Source organism: Python bivittatus, unplaced genomic scaffold (genome assembly GCF_059951505.1).
Source record: "Python bivittatus isolate LINGU-HERP-01145 unplaced genomic scaffold, Pbiv_v1 ctg000210_np1212, whole genome shotgun sequence".
NCBI lineage: Eukaryota > Metazoa > Chordata > Lepidosauria > Squamata > Pythonidae > Python > Python bivittatus.
In genome coordinates this window covers 7,089,001-7,095,015 of record NW_028277053.1, presented here as the reverse complement: position 1 = coordinate 7,095,015, position 6,015 = coordinate 7,089,001, and positions in this window count along the sequence as shown.

Genomic DNA, 6,015 nt, shown 5'->3' with positions numbered 1-6,015 from the left:
GGCTTGGCTTTGATCTTGCATGCTCTAGGGATAAACCTACGGTAGCAAGAGGTCTGCGCCAACAAACTGCAAGGTGGTTCATTTCAGTTCTGCCCCAGTGAAAAGAAATGGTCCTGAACCTTCCATCTGTAGCAGAAAAGCTTTGCCTGATATAACAGCAGGAGCCATAAAAACATCTATTTCCAGTTAAGATGAATACATGTAAAACCTGCTTGAAAAAATGATCAAGGCCTATAGTTTATTTGTCAAAGCAATGATGTACTTTTGTCCAGCTTATCATTTCTTTGGTACGGTAGGAGGAAATTTGTTTTAGGATTATTGCTATCATAAATAAATACCTTTTTCACACGGAAGACAGTTCAAAAGTATGAGGAACAAAGGAAAAGTTAAACATTTTCTTTTCCCCCAGGACTAGCAAAATGTATAATTAAGCATCTCTATTAGGCTTAGCTGAAACTAGCTATAGCAACTGGCTTTTTAAACATGAAAGCAAATTAATTGTTGATGTTGCTAGGATTTAATCAAAAGCTTTGCTAAGTGTATTGCTGATGATTTAGTTTCTGAATAAATTGTAGAAGTATCAAAGATATAAACAATCAAATTACAATTAAAAATACATATGCTATTTACCTTCTGGGTAAACAATAACGTGCAAAGTGCAGAAAAAGTTTTTTAAAAATGTAACCTAGAAGTGTGAGATAAAGAGAAAATATAGCTAAATCTAGTTTTCAGCAACACAACTCATTGTATCTTTCCACAGTGCCAGCTGAAGGGAACATGATACCCTTCAGGCCACACTGACTGACTGTTCCACCTCCTGCCAATGCAAAGATCTGCATTTTTAGAATGATTAATTTAAAGTCTGCTCTGTGTGATGTGACCTTGGAAACCACAGCTTGGTTTGTTGCTGCACCAGAGCAGAGTTGCCGACTATAATCAATTGAAAATTGTTAAGCCTTAATGCAAAATTAGCCAAAAATCCTGTATTAACAATACAAAAGGTTGGCTCTGTAAAGGTTGATGAAATTGTATGGCACCTTTTATTTCCCAAGTTTCAGTAAAGCCAAATAAGAAGACTTGAGACGAGGCTTTTAATTAACAGAGGTTTTATTGGCCAAGGAAACCTTCTGGATGGCTCAAGGAGTGTTGCCCAGAACCACACCTTGCAAAGCAAGCAACAAAGATTTTATAGGCATATTCAGATATTTCAGATAGTACATCCTCTCATATCCATACAAGGGAATTTTGGGATGACCCAGGGAAAAGTAAAGGTGGGCCTAAAGAGGTGAATCTAAGTTTAACTTTTTTCCTTCTGGTTATCAAGGAAATACCTAACTTCTTTGGAATGTAGGGCCTCTCTCCTTGCAACTTCTTTGCCTGGTACTGATCTAATTTATGGCTTCAGGCATCTGGCTAATTACTTCTAAGGAAATGGGGGGCGGGGGGTGCTGTGCTCTCTTAGAAGGCAATCAGGCATTCAACAAAGAGATAAGGTAGGGGAAAGAAACGCTGTGCTCTTTACAAAGCAAGTTAATCCTTTGTAAATAAGATAGAGTGCACTATCACATGCATGCCCACACATTATGAGAAAGTATAAAATTGTGTATCAAAACAATGCCCTTCAAAATGTAAACAATTTTTCTTGTGGCCTTTGTTTTCAGAAGGAGGCCTATAACAACAACCAAGGAGTTTCACAAGGAAAGGTTGATGAACTGATTAAGAACAATTAGCAGACCATTCAAAGGGAAATGGCTGTCACCTTGGGGTTTCACAGGGACATGTAGTTCATATTACTGATGTTCTTCAATACTGGAAACTTTCAAACATCAATTAAGCAGAATTCAGAAGCACAAGAAGGAAATCTTTTTGAAATACGACAACACTAGGCCTTCCACCATCTTACTGCACCTCCCTTACAGTCCAGACTTGGCTTCATGCAAGTTCCATCTTTTTCCAAAATTGAAGGAATAACTTGGTGGGGATCTGTCTGATAAATATGGCATACTGTAAAGAAGTGGAAAGGACTGTCAGGACCTGGTTAAGGAGACAAACTGTGAAGCTCTTTTGTGATGGTTTTACAATTTTCCATCATTGGTGAAGTCTGTAGCAAATGGTGGTTATTATGTAGAGAAGTAAATACGAGTAACAAGAGAACTCATTTCAAGGATTATTTTCCTGTTTCATTTATTAAAATATCCCTATTTAAAATAAAATTATGGAGATGGAAGCATTATTTTTCATTCAATTCTCATATCAATGATACAGAGACATTCAGGAAAATAAACAAACTCTCCCCACCCAATATCTGGTGTGGGTCATCCATCAATCAATTCAGTTGCAGTACCATCTCCAGCTGAAAACCTGATTGAAATTGGTGAAAAAATTAGTATCATTCAGATGAATCTGAAACTGCAAGACCACTATCACCCCAATCAACCTTCCCAGGAATGGAGCATTCAATTTCCTAGGTCTAGGAGGGTTTCTTTGGAAAAAAAATTGCATTACTTTGGGTAGGGAGAAACACATACAGTATTTCTGCAAGGAGGCACTAATCACCTCCTTTATCCAAGGGGCCACTCCCAGGGTCCAGTAAGCATGGGGTGGCTCTCATCTCTTCACACTGTCCTCCTGTCCTGTCCTCATCCATGTCCTTATCCTGTCATAATATTAATAATAATAATAATAATAATAATAATAATAATAATAATAATTTCAAATTATTGGATTCTAAACTGAAACAGATCCAACCGACTTTGTCCACAAGGAATAGGTGAAGTTATTCACTGTGCATCACAGACTGTTCTAGGATATAATTGCTGTCTTTTAACTTCCACAGATAGACAGGGGATTTTATAGCTTTCCCATACTCTGCTTCCTGCCTCTTAAAGATTTACAGAGCAGAAATTTGATTAGACTGTTTAAATCATCAAAATCATCCATTCACTACTATCTCTTCCTGTAATGAATAGCATAACTTTATTGTTCTTCAGTAGTAAGATATCAAAATAAAAAGTTCAATAGATCACTTTGTTCCAAGAAATGGCTGCATTCCAAATGTATTCTGTTTTGAAAAATCTGCTAAGTTGTTACTCACGCATGCTACTGCCAAGTGAGAAACTGATATTGTGAATTGTTTGGGTGATGTGAGAGGTTTCCTTGCATATTGTGAGAGGATACACAAAAAATGTGTAGAGGGGAGGTGTTAGCATTGTAGTGCTGGGAATTGCATCTTCTCTGTTCTGTATGGAATAATGTTTGTTGGCAAAACTCCACTGCATCTATACAGTTTACTTTACTCAGGGGAGTGTCTCTAATATTTATGACATCTCCCTTGTTCTCCGCATTATCCTAGTTGCTGCTTCAAGGAAAGAAGCCATTTGTTGCTTTTAAAACCCAGTGGATTCATGTAACTTTTGAACAGCAAAAGTAACAGAATGATGGAATATGCAGAGTCGTCACTATAACATACTTTGTGAAGCTTATAAAAACAACATGATCCAATTAACATCGGAAACACAAAGAACTGAGGTACCACATGCATTACAAGTGGAAGAAAACAGATATAACAACTTGGGTAAGGATAGTGAAAGAACAGAGATGGGGGAAAACCCAAGCAATACAGAAACGAACCTTACAATAGCATGTGTGTTACCAAAAGACAGTGCTCTGGCAAAACAACATATAGTAAGCACTGCTAATGATCATGAAAGGAGCTATACAAAAAAGCATAACCTGGTACAGCAGGTATCTCATAGAGCAGTACGAAATTTGTTGCCACCTGAGATGGATAAGATAATGGAAATAAATAGTGCAGGAGTTTATAAGACTACCGCAGAAGTGCACAGAATAAAACAATCAGATATAAATCCCTCCAAGAAAGCCCAGGATATAACATATAAGTCTACACCAAATATCCCTGGGCCTAAAAATAATTGTGTCTACAAAGATATCCAAGGAACTTTGAATTCAATAGAACAAGCGACATGGCCAGAAGAAGTATATAACACCTCAAAGGAATAAAGGACCAGAGGCCAACAGCTAGGTCATACGTCAACACAACAACAATTTCGCAGGAAAAGTAAACAAAGTAATCAGAGTCAAATTCAAAATAAGGATACGCAACAGAGTTGACAAGAAAACAATATGAAGACATCTACAATTAAATGTATATCTTGGAACATTGCTGGATGGGTGGGCAAATGTATAGATGGGGAATTCTTGCATTTTTTACAAGATTATGATATGATTTTTCTCCAAGAAACCTGGTTGGTGGAAAACAAGGTGACAATTATACCTGGTTATATGTGCTTTTATAAATGGGCCAAGAGGGACCAAAGGATGGGGCGTGCCAAAGGGGGTTTAATGAGCCTAATTGCAGTACATCTGGATGTGAGAATAGAACAAATAAATCTTGGAAATTATGATATAGATGAAATCCAAATATTGATCCTGAAATTTAAAGGGAGAACATTAATATGTGCTAACATTTATGCCTCACCCAGACAACAGGCTAATTGGGATAAATTGGAACAGTTTTTAGTTGATACATTACAGTATTCCACAAGTGTAGATTTAATTATTTGTGGGGATTTTAACGCTAGAATTGGCCCAGGTTTGGAAATACTGAACTTAAAAGATAAAGGCCTATTTGAAATGGAGGCCATCTTCCCCCTGGACTATATGTCATACGATAAGACTCAGAATAAGGATGGTTGAGAACTACTCAAACTGATGTATAAACTACAAATGGTCAATTTACATGGATCACAATGGGATCAATCTGGGGGCTCATATACATCAGTCAGTCATAGAGGGGGAGCTGTTGTTGATTATATATTTATATCACCCTCATTGATCCCATTAGTACAGTTTTAATATTATAGACAGACCTGAGAGTGATCATTTACCAATCAGCCTGGATTTAATGTGGGATTGTGGAAATAATGTAGCACAAGAGAACCATAATATAGATGGCTCCATACAAAATCAGAAACGTTTAAAATGGACACTCCCCTTGGCCGAAGTTGTAAGATCAACATTATATAGTCCACAATGTTACAACAGAGGCTTACAATTATTCAATATACTGGAAATGCAAAGAACATATATGAGGAAGTGGCTGGCAACCTTAAACCACTGGTGTGTAAAACATGGCAAGGGAAAACGAATAAAACCAGAATCTCATGGTTTAATCATGAATGTAGATGTGAAAGAAAGGAATTAGCAGACTTATCAGACAAATAAAGAAGGATAAATCATTTGATAGGGTAGAGGCAGTGAGAGGTAAACGCCGAAAATATCAAGCGTTGCTTAGGAGGAGTAAACAAGACTATTATAAAACACAGTGGCAAGAACTAAGACTGTCATGCTTACAAAACAACAATACAAAATTCTGGGAACTAGTTTCCCAAGGCCAGAGAGAAATAAAAGTAATGATAGAAGCCCAGATTACACCGGAAGATTGGATAGCTTATTTTAAAAATAAATTTGAGGATACTAGTACATCAAACCAATAGCTAATGGGTATTGATATATTAAAAACATTCCCAAAATGGCTCCCTGTAACTGTGGCAGAAGTTAAAAGAATAATTGCACAACAGACAGCTGGTAAAGCCCGGGAGAGGGCATGTTACCTCCAGAAATCTTTAAGACATTTGCTGATTGGTGGGCCCCTATACTCGCCTCTTTGTTTACCTATATCAATGCCATTGGTCGATTACCTGTAGGTTAGAATAATAGTGTAGTAATCCCAATACATAAAAAGGGAGATACTACAAATTCAGCCAATTTTCAACCTATAAGTCTTATTGACATAGGGTGCAAGCTATATACAAGATATCTTTTAAACAGACTGATTGATTGGGTAGATACTAGGCAGATTATAGCAGAAAGGGACATAGTACTATAGATCAATGTTTTGTTTTACAACATCTGATCCATAAATCAACGAATGGACCCTCAAAATGCCTGTATGCAGCATTCATTGATTTATCATCTGCCTTTGACACAATAAAT